The 16,664-nt window shown below is 36.8% G+C and overlaps 1 non-coding gene across 1 annotated transcript; it reads right to left on the reverse strand.

Annotated features, from left to right (window-relative positions):
• Positions 1-12,311: 12,311 nt before the first annotated feature.
• Positions 12,312-12,415, reverse strand: LOC124894905. The gene has a single exon (XR_007051422.1). It is a non-coding gene; the product is annotated as a small nucleolar RNA R71 (small nucleolar RNA).
• Positions 12,416-16,664: the final 4,249 nt, after the last annotated feature.

Raw genomic sequence — 16,664 nt, forward strand, 5'->3', positions numbered from 1 at the left:
TCTACGTGGCTGATCCAAGAGCAATTTTGAGCTGGCATGCTATCCCCCACTCCAAAATCTAACATTACACTGAAATTAGGGTCTTTTGACAGAGTGACCTACAACCTAGGAATCTTAAAACTAGTGATATCGGCCATCAACAATGCTCTCCCTCTTTTGGAGTATTGCTTTACTATCAGATTAAAGGATTTAGTGTCATCCATCCAAGAAATCAAATGGACCAAGTTCTCGATCCCTATTTGCACGAGCCTCAATCCTTAAAACTAGAGAACATGGTGTGAATTTCATGAGATGCATGCGCACGATACTAGGGATTGCCGTCATCTTAGAAAAGAGGTAGTTTAATTGCTTAAGGACAGAGACACAAGGGAATTCTTCAATGACCGGTCCAAAGACAACTACTGGAAAACAGTTGAAAGGAATAAACAACTTACCAACCCTGAAGTCCCTCAGACATTAAATTAGACAACTCTATATAGAACAATAAGTATGTTCTCATTCCTTTTCAATTATTCATGGTTGCTTGTTTTTTTCCTTATCTCCACGACTTGATAGGTTTTCAAAACTGACTCTTGCTCTCGGAGGAAGAAAACTACCCCTTGATGAAATTCTAAACCTGAACGCAGCATCCTAGAGTGAGCAAACCTCTCAAAGGCACCGAGAAAAATAGAGCTTATTAACTGGAGAATGAAACATAAAGTCCTGAAAGGACGAGCTATAATTTTTTTCCTTAGACCAATCTTTTTGTACCTAAAGAGGGTTTTTGCTAACAAGGTTTTTAGCAAGTCAGTATTAGGGACTTTCAGGATGATATTAGGACGAAAACATTCTGAAAATCATGTATTTGACCCGATGGTCTCAAAAGCTCAAAATTATAAATGAAGAAGATTTTTGGAGTATCGACTTCTGTGTAGAAAAAGTTAAGGGCTAGATTCTCCAAAACCTTCGATCAAAGGAAACGAACCCCCAAACTCAAGTGTATAATGATACAGAGCTCAATCGCGAGTCCTCTAACTAATGGGATAGGCTTTCTCTCAGACACTTGCACAGTCTCATGTACTCAGGAGGAGACGACTTTATACTGGGACTCTCAATCCCAATAATGTTGCCTCGTGAAACCCTCAACGTCAAGGGTAAGCCAACACCTAAATGCTTATTGGAACTAAAAAAAGAATACTAGGGATTGTTATAAATGCCACAAAATAACTCTAAAAATTTTGGACTTGAGAAATGATATTAAATCGAAACAATATCAATATATCACCATATTAAAATGTCTCAATTTACACTTGATGCACGAATCTATCCACCTCTCCAAATACAATATCTTTAATACCTATAATGGTGACCAAATTTGCTGGCATATGATGTTTGTACATAGAATCAAGTACTTGTGAATGGGGAAAGCCAGGTGCTCTTATTTTATGACGTAGGGATGATTGCTTCCTTTGCTGACCAGAAAGACACAAAATTCTCCTTTAGGTGTTTCAAATATGGTATAGGCAGAAGAAACTAGTACCAAAAAACCTTTTTATAAGGTTTGAAATGGTGAATTGAGGTAGAGTAGACCACCGAACCTAGTCATGTGGCTAGTCATTAAAAGAAAAAGCTTGTATCTGCTTCCCCTATTATATAACCAACTTTCTAGGCTTGACTTTTGTGGGATGGGATGTGCTTAACTGCCTCCAAATCTTTTTATGGTTCAGACAATTTCCTTAAGTCAATGAACATCGTGTTGATCTCTACTACTCCCAAGAAAGGTGATGTTTCAATTCTGATTGGTTAGTTTGCTATCCGAAACAAACATTTTTCCAAGTAATATTGAACCATATTCCTAAAATTTACACAATTATTTGTAAGGTGAGTCCATTTCTTGTGCCATTTACAATAATATTTCCTTTTCTTTCTTCCTTTTTAGGTATCCTAGATCATCTAAAATAAAAAATTTGAGGTTGTGTCCTACACATTCTTAGGGCAGAATCTAACATGAGGAACCCTCAAATTAGTATGAAATTACAAATTATCCCCATCAAAGAATGCTAAGTTAAAAAATGACTAAAATAGAGAAGTTCTCTCTCTCTGCTACCTCTACAACTTTTGAAGATACATTCGAACTTAGCAGCAACACAACCATAAAAATAATTAGGGATCCATCCTACCATGAAGTTTTAAATAAACATACTTACAAAAGTCTTAGTTCAAGCTAAGAGCTGACTATGCCATGATGTAATGACCCTCCAGGTCATTTTCTGTATTTCTGCCCATTTTTACCTTTTAGAGCTTTCCTATAACTGCCCCCAAGTCATTTATGACTTGCTGGAACTGACAGTTTGATTACCAAGCAGTTTCTTTGGTTTTTAGATCCAATTCTTGTTTTAAAGCCTTCGATGGTTCAAACTGGCCACCAAAAGAACACTTCAGTCAAACAATATCGCACGCTAATTTTAACTATTCCAACAACTCCAAAACATTAATATTAAGTTAGGTGGACCCTTTGTTTGAGTCCCAAGGGTCCCAGACTCATTTTGGACTATTGATTGGAAGTTAAGAAATATGGCAAGTGGGTGTAGGACCCATTTTATCTGAATAGAATTTCAACTATTCCATTGAGTCCACAATGTCGAATTTGGTAGGTAGCTGTCATGACCTGAACCAGGGCCTAGCTGTGACGGGTATCTCAAGTCCACCGTGGACTGGAGACCAGCCTCTTTGCCTAGCCAAACAAAACATAACACACCTAGCAGTGGCTGAATTTCAGATATATAACAAGATAGGGTAAATAGTGACTCAAAAGTCTATGAATGTCAACAACCAAAACCCATCCATTGTAATCCATAAATCCTCTGTACCGTAAAAGCAACCTACATCGGGATATGCCTTCGATTCTAACAATGATAATGTTTATGTGAAGTCTTTAATCGTTGAATAAAATCAACTGAAAGGGAAATCATTTCGCCCTTTATTTTATTCTTTATTTGTCAAAAGAGTAGTTTAAACCTATCTATTTTGGATATCATTTATCTACCTCCTAAAGCGAAATAGGCACGCGCACGGGTAGAGAGTCTGCCTGAGTTGGAAGTTACCAAGGAAGCATGCATAACACTGAATAGGGAGCCGTCTTTTACACCAATTCTAATTTATAGAAGGAAACTATTGGAATAATCAAGTTTTCCAGAGAATGAAAGCTCACCACTTCACCGTAAATGACCGACGAACTGAGCCGATCCACTTTACACTTAGTAGGAAAATTAGGATTGACTTCGGACACTGTATTGCATAGGGATACAACGTTCGGAGATGGCTAGTGTGTTGATCACTAACATATAACTCAGGGATAAGGATAAAGTAATGACAATTCAAAATCTAGTTTAGCTCAATGTATATGTTCACATACATGTATGCGTATATATATACTTACATAAAATGTCGGGATAGGGAACAAGGCTTAGCATTCATATTAAAAATCTTAACTTAGATTGTGTAGCATAACCATCATGATATGGCACCTACGACCAATATGGGTCCAGCTCTCCTAGCTAAAAGGGCCCCATTGAATGTAACCGTATGAACTAGAGGATAATCAAATTTACATATGCACCATGGGGGACTCAAACCTCCCGGCATATATCAAAGGTGACTTAAGCACCTAGTTGTTTAACTTGGGGGACTCAAACCACCCAATCATATAATAAGGGGGACTCAAACCACCCGATCATTTAGACCCCTGCATTGGCAACCACAGTTGTCAGTATTGTTCCCTTGGGAGCTCTACTTTCACGGCCTGAATACACATCCCTTTTTTAAGTCAGATTAAAATTTTTTCACACATTCCAATTCCTTAAAACACAACACACCTTAAGACATACATTGTTGGTACCGTCATACCAACTACACTTGCAAAATAACATCATCATTGCCATTTCCATTTCATTAACTTGGGGAAACATATCCCTTTGTTAATTAAATCAAACTATCACGTTTCAATAACCTCTTTACATCATGCAATTGTTCCGAAAGTAGTTCAATGCAATTATACTCATACTCTAAACCACTTTCACAAAACTGGGTTGGGGTTATTACCAACTCAATTGTCAATATTCATAAAATTTGGGGAAATCATAATCCTCTAGTTTATTCACCAGGCCCATGAACCCCATAAGTTTAAAACCATGTATAAAGCATGAAAAATGCATACGAAATCATGGGAAAACAGTTTAAGAAACATTCATTCCAAAACCCTCAACCATAACAAAACCCACATTCAAATCCATACACATAAACCATTTAAAACACATGATTTTCATAAAATAAGAATTGTTGAAGAGTAATATGCCTGAAAGTATCACAACTATGGAGAGAAATTACCCTTGGGCACTAATTAATCAACTTCTTGGAAACCCCAAGTGTTCTTAACCTTAGAGATTTGAGAGAGATTGAGAAGTTATTTTGATTTGTTTTAGAGTGATAATGATACCCTAAAACGGTTTTAAGTCGTGGGTCACGATTAGGGAAGAGGGAAAATATCCAAAGTGCCCTTAATAAAATACTGGAAAATTATCGCCTAGTCGTTACAGGTGACCTTATGACTTGTAGGGTCATCCTACGACTCGTGACACATAGTCGTATATTGGATAGTACCCATGGGCACCCATACTAGTTTGGTTATAAGTTGTACCTTACGACTCTTACCTAGAAATTATGACCCATCTGGTCAAATTGTAGGCAAGACAGAATAATTTGGTGATCACACTGGTTTGGGTACAAATAGGACTATAAGACTTGTATAGAGTCTTTACAACTCGTTAGGAGCCAATCCTAATCATAACAGAAAATTATCCAATCCATAATGGTCAGGCTATGATTAGGTTCTTACGACCTTTAATGACACCCTACGACTCGTAGGGTGAGTTGTAGTTTAGGCAGTAAGCCCCATAAGTCAAGAAAATTTCAAAGACCAAAATCCGAGGTGTTTCATTCTCCCCCTCTTAGGATCATTCATCCTCGAATGATGAGACAAGGCATCCCTCAACATGATTTAACACGGAATACAACCACACTTACCTTCAACAAAGACAAAAACCAATGATGTCAAGAAAATGACAATTTTCTTTAACAAAGTTAGAAAACAAAGATGTTAAGATGAACACATACCTTAAGCGCAATTATTTGGAATGGGGAACCAGAATTGGTATTTGGACTTCATGTCCTCTTTAGCTTCCCAAGTAGCTTCTTCAAACTTTTGGTCCCTCTATAGTAACTTCACCGCAACCATATCCTTTGTCCGCAACCGGTGAAATTACCGATCCAAAATCTCATAGGAACTTCCCCATACGATAAGGAGTCCGAAACACCAATACTTTATAATGAAACCACCTAGAAAGGATCACCCACATACTTTCTCTGTATTTAAACATGAAAAACTTGGTGAACAGAATGCAAATAGGGTGGCAACTCTAACTCATATGGCACATTACCCACTCTCTTCAAAATTAAATAAAGACCTACATAACGGGGACTGAACTTTCACTTCTTTCTAAAATGCATCACTTCCTTCATGAGAAATACCTTTAGAACAACCATTTGCCAGCTTCAAATTCCAACTCCCTCTGCCTCATGTTCGCATAGGACTTTTGGAGACTTTGGAAGGTCTTAAGACTATCCCGAATCACCTTCACCTTTTTTATGGCTTAGTGAACCAAGTCGGGACTGAACAACCCAGCCTTACCATTCTCAAACCACCCATAGGAGAATGCTATCTCCAACCATACAAAGCCTTAAATCAAGCCATCCCAATGCTAGAGTGATAACTATTATTATAGGCAAACTTGATGAGAGGCAAATAATTAACCTAGCTACCACTAAAGTCAATCACACAATCCCAACGCATATCCTCCAATGTATAAATGGTGCTCACCACTAGTCCATCCGCTTGAGAGTGAAAAACTATGCTAAGGCTCACTTTAGTTCCCAAACCTCTCTAAAAAGAATGCCAGAAGTTTGACAAGAACTATGTACCATGATCAGATATAATAGAGATAGGCACATAATGCAACTTGATGATTTCTTGCATGAACAACCTTGCATAATCCTTAGCAGAGTAATTAGTCCTCACAGGTAAGAAATGATCGGACTTAGTCATCCTGTCCATAATGACCCAAATCGAGTCAAACTGAATATACAATTGTGGATGATCGATATCAAAATCCATATTAATCACCTCCCACTTCCACATAGGTGATTCGATTTCTTAAAATAATACACCAAGATTTAAGTGCTCCACATTCACTTGCTGACACGCCAAGTACTTAGCCATAAATTGGCCATATCTTTCTTCATATTATTCCACCAGTAAACCTCTTTTAAGTCATGGTACATCTTCGTCAAATTAAGATGAACAGTATACCTCGACTCATGAGCCTCAACCAAGATACTATCTCTTAGACTATTAATATTAGAAACACACAAACTACCTTGGTACCATAAGATACCATCACCACAAATCTCAAAAGCCATCACTTTCTGCTGACCGACATTATCCTTGGCATTCATTAAGATAGGGTCCAAAACCCACTTCTCCTTTACCTCAGTACCGAGATAAGACTTTGCCACATCTCGAGCGATTACCCCACCATCCTTAAAATCCAAAAGACAAACTCCAAGATTAGTCAAGCGATGAATATCCCTCATCAAACCTCGCTTTCTCTCATCAACATGAGATAAGATCCCTATGGATAACATGCTAAGAGCATCAACAACTACGTTAGCTTTACCTGGGTGATAGTGCAAACATATATCATAATCCTTGAGAAACTCAAGCCATCTCCTTTGCCTGAGATTCAACTCCTTCTGGGTGAACACATACTGCAAGCTCTTATAATCAAAATAAATGTCAATATGAACCCCATACAAGTAGTGACGCTAGATCTTTAAAGCAACTATGACAGCTAACAACTAGAGATCACGAGTCAGATAATTCTTTTCATGGACCTTTAACTGTCTAGAAGATTATACGACTACCTTTCTATGATGCATCAGGACATAACCCAATCCCACACGAGATGCATCACAATAAAAAATGAAGCCATTGTACCCTCGGGTAGGGTAAAAAAATCAAGAATTCAACTTGTCTTTCAACTTCTCAAAACTTCCCTCACAGGCATCGAACCACAGAAACTTCACCTTCTTTTAGGTCAACTTAGTCAATGGAGCACAATAGATGAGATCTCTCTAAAACCCGCTATAATAACTGGCTAAACCCAGGAAGCTTTGTATATCAATTAGAGTCATAGGTTTAGGCTACTTTTTAACTGCCCTAATTTTTTGTGGATCTACCATGATCCCTTCACTAGAAACAACATGACCAAGAAAAGTATCAATATTCAACTAGAACTCACAGTTTAAAAGCTTAGCATACTACCGCTGATCCCTAAGGGTCTACAATACATAACGGAGGTTATCGACATAATTTACCTCACTTTTGGAATATATCAGAATATCATTAATAAACACAATGACGAACAAGTCATGAAACTTATAAAATACCCAATTTATAGGATCCATAAATGCCACCGGTGCATTAGTCAAACCAAAGGACATCACCAAAAACTTAAAATTAACATACTATGTGCAGAAAGCAGTCTTGGGGATATCCACCTCCCTAATCTTCAACTGATGATAACCCGACTGAAGGTCAATCTTAGAAAAGTACTTTGTACACTTCAATTGATCAAATATGTTATCAATCCTAGGACGAGGATACTTATTGTTCACTATCACCTTATTCAACTGGTGGTAATCTATACATATTCAAAGGGACCCATCCTTCTTATGCACGAAGAGCATAAGGGCACCCTATGGGGAAACACTAGGACAAATAAAACCCTTATCATGAAGATATTTCCACTATTCTTTTAGTTATTTTAACTCAGCTGGAGTCATTCATCAAGAGGGATAAAGATAAGATAAGTTTTTGAGAGAAGATTGATCCCAAAATCTATTTCCCTATTGAGAGGATCGCCGAGAAGATCATTAGGGAATACTTTGGGAAATTCATAGACCACAAGAATAGATTACAGAGAGGGACCCTCTGAATTAGAATCTTTAACTCAGATAAAGTGATAGAGACATCCCTTGGAAATCAACTTCTGGGCTCTAAGATAAGATATGAACCTTTCCTTAGGCACTAAGGAATGACCTATCCACTCAATCACTAGTTTATTTGAGAATTAAAAACTAACCTTATGAGTTGACAGTCTAAAAAGGCATAATACGAGAGTAACCAATCCATCCCCATGATCACATTAAAATCCAGCATATCCAACTCTATCAAATCAATCAAAGTTTCCCTACCACAGATAACAACCACACAATACCTATACATCCTTCTAGCCACAACAGAGTCACCCATCGGGGTAGATACAAAAAAGGGATTGGAAATACACTCAGGACCAAAACCAAAATAAATAACACATAAGGGGTCACGTATAAAAGAGTAGACCTCAGATTAAGTAGTTAATACACATCACGAGAGAAGAGTTTAGCATATCAGTTACAACATTAGGAGAAACCTCAAATTCCTAATTGGTGGAAAGAACATAAAGATGATTCTGACCAGTGCCAAAGCCAGAGGTAGCACCCTTTGGTGCTGGAGCTAAAAAAGTAGCTACAAGAACCTTGTTAGCTCCAGAAGCGACCCTCAAAGGATAATCTCTCTTCATGTGACCAAGCTGACCATACTTAAAATTCTTTTTCCTCTCCTCATCACATACCCCATGATACACCTGCCAACAAAAATTATAAAGAGGATAAGACGTGGATGACTGAGCGCCACTAGCCTGAGACTGGCCACCTTGTGACCTAAATCCATTGTCGCTCTAAAAATAAAAGTCATCATATGGCTTAGGATATAGGGAACTCACTGTAGAATAGGAACTAGAATTTCCCTATTTCTTCTGAGACTATTTTTCACCATCTCTGCCATTCTACTACTAACCTCTACCCTGATCCAAATACTGAAACTTCTTACTTTACCTTTCCCATTTATGATTGCTTCTTCTTTTCCTCTTTGACCTATTGTATATATACCAAAAGTTTAGAGATATTAATATCCTTATTCAACAAGGCAACATTTCTTTCCAAATTTAGTTTGTAGGATAACCCAAAAGCAAATTTCATCACTTTAGCCCTCATGCTAGGCATTAATTAGGAGTATAGCGAGACAACTAATGAAATTTCAGGGAATACTCCTTCACTATCATTCTACCTTGTTTCAAATTTATGAAATCCTTGGCCTTCGCCTCTCTTAACTCCCGAGAAAAGAAATAATCCAGAAATATACTAGAAAAGTAATCCTATATAGCTGGCTCAGCATCATCTCTCCTTATCTGCTCCCATTTCTCATACCACTAATATGCCACATCCTTCTACTGGTGTGCGGTAAACTCAACATCCTTAGAGTCAAAAGCGTGTATTACATAGAAAATCTTTACCATCTCATCAATGAAATTTTAAAGATCATCCTCAACCTTTGAACCAATAAAGTTCGGTGGACTCAACCTTATAAACTGGTCAACTTTAGTGACCTTAGAAGATGGAGCAATAGAAGCAATATGCTTAGTCTGAGAGGCCACCAACTGGGTAAGCAAATGGATCAAATATCAAAACTCAATATTAAACATATCAACCTGAGGTATCCAAGGAGGGTTAGAGGGAACTACAAGAACTCCACGAAGGCAATCAAGAGTTAGACCCCTAGACCAGGTCTGAACTCTATAAGTAGGATAATTTACATCCATATTATCTCTAAGTAGGACTGAAGAGTTTCTATGAGCATTTTCTTGAAGGCATAATTTGAAATGCAAAAAAATAAGGATTAGAGGAGTTTTATGACCTTAAACTCTATATCCTGAAAGTAGAACAACAAAAAAGGAAATATTTCTAAATGCCTTGTAGCTTCTCCCTCATAAGTGTGGAGTGATACACACCCATAAAAGAGACTCTACTTGTCAGTCCTTTGTGGACACCTAATGACACAAAATCTAAGCTCTGATACCAACTTTGTCAGGACCCAAACTAGGGCCTAGACATGATGGGTATCTCAAGTCTACCATGGACTAGAGATTACCCTCTTTACCTACTGAACTGATCTTGGGCTTATTTATATGTCCAAGAACCAATATTACTGATAGTAGGATTTGTTCTATGAGCTAAAATATGTTTTCTTATTATGTTTAAGTTATAATTGCATTATTTAGCTAACGTAAATTATTATTTAATGCAGGGTTGAATTATGATGAAATTCCACGCAATTGGATGCATTTATGAGAAACTAATAAAGATTAAAGATTTGGGAATGGTTTTCTGGACATGAGGATGCTTGGATTGATCTAAGAGAGCATAAATTTGAATACAGGAATAAGGAAAGAAGCAATGATCTTGAAAGGAAAGAAATAATGAGTTGTGTGTCATGGAAGCCAGTCCCTACATTGAGCTTTGCATCGCCCAAAGTGATTTTGGTGTCGATCGCATATTCTGGTGAACCTCCATGATAGATTTGTATTGCAGAGGCAAGATTAATTCCTAAGATGAATTTTAGTAAGGGTCCGCGATAGCCTCACGGCGTGGACCCTAGTCCCTGCTATAACTGCTGCAGTACGGACTCTATTCCCCATATTGATACCCACAATGCAGTGGTGGCTATTTAATAGGACAATCTTGTCCTACTATAAAAGAAATACTTCAACACAATTGAGGGGACTTTTACATACGTACAACAAAGGCTAAAAGAACTTACGATACTTCTTTTAGGGTTCTTGGAGCTTTATTCTTTAAACATTAATTTTTGGTATGATTAACTATTTATTTTTAATGTTCAATTTGAACATGAGTGGCTAAACACCTTTGTTCTGGGGTTGAGGCTGAAAACATGATTACACTTTGATATTATTAGAGTGGTTTATTGTTGAATTATCATATGGGTTATTCTTATTCTCTTGTACTTACTATTTTGATGAATGGACACCATTAAAATACACCTATATTCCTTTATGAATTTGAGTGGAGAATCAATAGGATAGATAAAAGAGTTTAAAGAGTAAGGTTTGTATTTTTTATAAAGTGAAGGATTTAAATTAGCGTCTAGGATAGAGATATACCTAAAAGCCTTGTTTGTTCACTTGCAGGATGATATCTTAATGTATTTCAATGGATTATTGAATCCCCTCTCAATGATGTAGTTGTAATGTCTATTTAGGTAGATGATTAGCGGATCGAGAGATCATACTCTAAGACCTGCGAATCAATAACCTCATAATCGACAAAATCACAGTAAAAATAGAGATTTGTATGATTGTCCAAAGAGTCTCAACCCTGGAATTCTCATTCATATTGTTTACAACTTTGCTTACATTGCTATTGTAACACATTGTTATTTCTTTATTAATTAAATTATCCCTTAAATCTTCACTATCTTCTTTAAACTCTGAAGCACTTAATACATTATTGTCAAAACTCAAGTTAGTAGAATTGCTAGTTAAGTAGTTCCCGTGGGTATGATATCTGACTCTCTGAGTCACTATATTACTTGTACGATTCATGCATTTGTGTGTGCGATAGACCGCAACAAGTTTTTGGTCCTGGAACTAGAATAATTAGTACTTTTCTATATTTTATTTTGACAACAAGTTTAAGTTTTAACAACTTGATCTTAGCGGCTGACTTTTGCAGGACTAACGAAGTACTAGAATGGTAAGAGCAAAACAATTGGTATAGCCTTATTTAGAACCATAAAAAACATTTTATTAGAGGTGAAAAGCAACAACACTTCACTATCCAATTCAGCAAGTTCAAATGGGTGATTAAAGAGATCCAAATCTTAATAATTTGATTGATCCTAATGCCCCACGTGCCCCAGCCCTAGTGATTCAAGATGCTCCTGCTCGAGAAGAAGCTAGGCCTATTCGTGAAGAGGCAATCCCACTTATGAACCATGCTACTAATTGCATCTAAAAGCTAGAGGCAGGTGGTTGGTTTAAATTGAAGCAAAATATGGTGCATCTATTGTGTTTAAGTAGACTATTTGTAGGGTTCTCACATGAAGACCCACAATAACACATACATACCTTTTGAAAATCAGTGATACCTATATTCCTACAGGGGTATCTACTAATTATGCCAGACTGACTCTCTTTCTTTTTTCTCTAATTGGGGAACCAAAGAGGTGGTTATATGCTGAACCACCAAACTTCATAACTTCCAAGAATAATCTAGCTCAAAATTTCATTATTAGATTCTTTCTATCTAGGAAGATGACACATTTGAGAAGTAAGATTCTGAGTTTTAGAAAGAAAGAAGGAGATCTTTACCAAGCTTGGGAAAGATTTAAGGGTATGCTTAGAAATTTCCATCACCATCATCAGTCTAATGATGTACTGGCTTATACATTCATATAGGATCTTGATCCTAACACTAATATTCTTTTAGATTAAGAAACAGGTGGTCAAGCTCTTGTAAAGACGTATGATAAATTATACACACTGCTGAATCAGATTTCATAAGGGAATCCTGAGTGGCATGCTAACTCAAGAAGTTCTCCAAAGAAGGATGCAGAGGTGTTGAAGATGGACTAATTTACTACTATATCAGCTCAGATTTTTGCACTACAAAATCAATTAACTACTCAATTCAGCAATATAAAATTAGGGGTTACACAGCCTGCAACAACTAATGTAGTTTATCAGGCTAATACTTGGTATGAGATTTGTAAAAGAAGTGATCATGTAATAGATGCTTGTTCTACTAATCCAGAGTCTGTTAATTATGAGGAAAATGCTAACCATCAAGGATAATAGAACTTTGGTAACACTTATAATCCCAATTGATGGAATCATTCTAATTTCTCATGGGGTAGAAATCAGGTGTAGAATAACAATCAATATAGGGGTCCCATACAAAAGAATCAATAGCTACAAGTTCAGAGTAATCAGGACATAACTTAATCTAGTAATATGGAAGAGATGTAGAAGTAAATTATGGCTACTTAAGCATAATTGGTAGCAGATATAAAGAGTAAAAAATTGAATAAAAAAACTTAGAGATGCAATTGGGTCAAATTGTAGGAGCATAAAGCACTAGACCTCAGAGAGGTGTACCTAGTGATACTGAGCCTAATCCAAAATAGGTAAACACAGTTAACACTAGAAGCGGTCTGCAGCTAGAGAAGTTGGAACCTGCACAGGTAAATAACGAGGCTAATGATGGTGATAGTGAAAACAATAAAGAGAAGGTGGTAAATAAAAGGAAAAAAAGGAACCAAAGTAGAGAAGACGACTCTACCTCTGCCTTCCCCCCAAAGGATTTGGAAGCACCAAGACAAAACTAGTTACTAAAAGTTTTCAGAGATTTTGAAATAGGTTCATATGAATCTCCCTCTTATCGATATTTGGCAGAGTGTTCCAAAGTATACGAAGTATGTAAAGGATATTGTGGCAAGCAAGAAATATTTTACTGAATATGCTATAGTAGAACTTACTGAGGAGTGCACATCCAGGATTCAAAATAAATTGCCCACAAAGCTAAAAAATCCAGGAAGTTTAACTTTATAGATTACCAGTGGAAAATCCTTCAGTGCTCGGGGTTTATGTGATGTAGGGGAAAGCATAAATTTTATTCCCACATCTTGGTTCAGAAAGATGGGTCTAGGTATTCCCAAGCCCACTATAATTATTTTACAGTTAGCTGATAAGTCCCTTGCTAGGCCTGACTGGATCATTGAAGATGTATTGGAGCAAGTGGAATTGTTTATTTTCCTAGTGGATTTTTTTATTCTTGATTTTGATGGTGATCCAGCCATTTTATTTATTTTGGGATATCCATTCTTAGCAACTGGGCAATCACTTATTGATGTAGCTGCAGGGATGATGGCCATGGCAGCTTACGACAAGGTCAAGGTTTTCAATATGTATAAGGCAATGAAGTTGCCTGCTATATATAAAAAATTATTTGTTACTACAGTCGTAGACCTTGAGTCTGATCTCCACCTTCTATTGTCTAAAGACCCACTTAAGTGAGTATTAATGGGGTATGATCTTTATGGTGATGATGCAGCACCTGAAATGGTGCAAATGATGGATTTGTTAGGGATTGACACTAGAGTTTCTGAATCTGAGTCATTGAATAGACCAATTGGACCATCTCTAAAGATATTTGTTGATGAAACACCAAAACTAAAGCTCAAGGCTCTTCCTTCTTATTTAAAATATTCTTTACTTGGTTGGATGGTACTTTGCTTGTGATTTTATCTATAGGTTTGTTTGATGTGCAGGTGAGAGAGGCATTGATAGTGTTGAAAAAAAGGAAGAAAGCAATCGGATGGAAGATATCAAACATCACAAGTATCAATCCCACTTTCTGTATACACAAAATATATATGGAAGAGAGATACAAAGTGAGTATCCAATACTAGTGAAGTCTAAATTCGATAATAAAAGAAGTGGTCAGGAAAAAAGTCATTAAGTGGCTTGATACTGGGATAGTCTATCCTATATCCGACAGTAAATGGGTTAGACTTGTGCACTATATCCCTAAGAATAGAGGGATGACTATTATTACTAATGAAGATAATGAGTTGATTCCAACTCGCATAGAGACTGGGTGGAAGATCTGTATAGATTATAGAAAGTTGAATGATGCCACGAGTAAGGAGCACTATCCCATTCCATTTATTGATCAGATGTTGGATAGATTGGCAAGATAGGAATACTACTACTTTCTGGATGAGTATTTGGGGTATAACAGATAACCATAGCACTTAAAGACTAGGAGAAAACCACCTTCACCTGTCCTTATGGTACTTACATATTCAGATGTATGCCTTTCGATCTTTGTAATGCACTAACCACTTTCTAGAGATGCATGATGGATATATTCTATGATATGGTGGAATAATTAGTCAAGGTATTTATGGATGATTTTTCCATTTTTGGTAATTTATTTGATATGTGCTTGCAGAGTTTGGACAAGGTCTTGGCATATTGTGAAGAAACCAACCTTGTATTAAACTGGGAGAAGTACCACTTTTTGGTCAAGAAAGGTATCGTCCTTGGTCATAAGGTGTCACAGACGACTTGAGGTAGGCAGAGCTAAGGTAGAGGTCGTTAAAAAGCTCCCATATCCAGTGTTAGTGAAAGGGGTAAGAAACTTTCTTAGGCACGCATGATTTTACAGATGTTTTATCGAAGACTTCTCGAAGATAGCAGTTCCAATGTGCAATTTATTAGAAAAAGAGGTCAAGTTCAGCTTTGGGGATGAATGTAAAAAATCATTTGATTGTTTGAAGAAGAAAGTGACGGAGGCACCCATTCTAATTCCTCTTGATTGGGCATTACCATTTGAGATGCGAGTGATGTGGTTGTTGGAGCAGTATTAGGGAAGCATAAATAAAATGTATTCTCTCTATCTATTATGCGAGTAAAATATTGGATACAACCCAAGTTAATTATACAGTCATAGAGAAGGAAATGCTATCCCTTGTGTATGCGTTTGATAAAATCAGATCATAGTGTATGCATTTGATAAAATCAGATCACACTTGGTGGGTACAAAGGTTATTGTTCATATTGGCAATGCCGCCATCTGATATTTATTCAATAAGAAAGATGTAAAGCATTGTTGATTAGGTGGATTCTTCTACTCCAAGAGTTTAATCTAGAAGTACGTGATAGAAAGAAAGCTGAAAATCAAGTGGCGGATCATCTTTCAAGACTTGAGAGTCATAATCATGTAGCCGATGATATGCTTTGTATTCAAGAGAAGTTTTCGGATAAGTAACTATTGGCACTGTATGTAGCTTAAGTTCTATGGTATGGTGACATAGTAAACTTACTAGTAGCTGGTATCTTTCCTCTAGAGGCCACTAGACAATAGAAGAAAAAAGTTGTTTTGTGATTCTCGTGCCTATGTATGGGATGATCCATTTCTATTTAAGCAGTTTGCAGATTAAATAATAAGAAGATATGTTGCAAAAGCTGAATCTAAAAAGATACTTGAAAGTTGCCATTCAACGCCTTATGTTGGTCATCATGGTGGAGAAAGGATAACTCAGAAGGTATTATAGTCTGGTTTTTTTGGCCTACACTATTTAATGATGTTGTAAATTATGTTCAAAGTTGTGAGTAGTTCCAGAGAAAAGGCATAAATCAAGGCATCATGAAATGCCCTTGAATAATATTCCAAAACTAGAGATCTTTGACATGAGGGGTATAGACTTTATGGGGCCATTTCCTAGCAATTTGTATATTTTGGTTGCTGTTGATTACGTGTCTAAATAGGTAGAAGTTGCTTCTCTCCCCACACAAGGTGCAAGAGTATTGATAAAGTTTGTTAAGAAGCAGATTTTCTCTATTTTGGCACACCAAGAGTGATTATAAGTGATAGATGTACACACTTTATGAAAACTTAGTTTAAACATTGGTTGGTAAAATATGGTATTAGACATAAGGTGGCCACAACTTATCACCCACAAACAAGTGACCAGGTAGAGGTGTCAAATCGGGATACTAAGCAAATATTGTAGAAAACAATCATTGGACAGCGTAAGGATTGGTTGGATAAGATGGATGATGCATTATGGGCATGTAGGAAAGACTATAAGACACCTATTGGGACCT

The sequence above is a fragment of the Capsicum annuum genome, unplaced genomic scaffold (assembly GCF_002878395.1).
Source record: "Capsicum annuum cultivar UCD-10X-F1 unplaced genomic scaffold, UCD10Xv1.1 ctg78248, whole genome shotgun sequence".
In the NCBI taxonomy this organism is placed as follows: domain Eukaryota; kingdom Viridiplantae; phylum Streptophyta; class Magnoliopsida; order Solanales; family Solanaceae; genus Capsicum; species Capsicum annuum.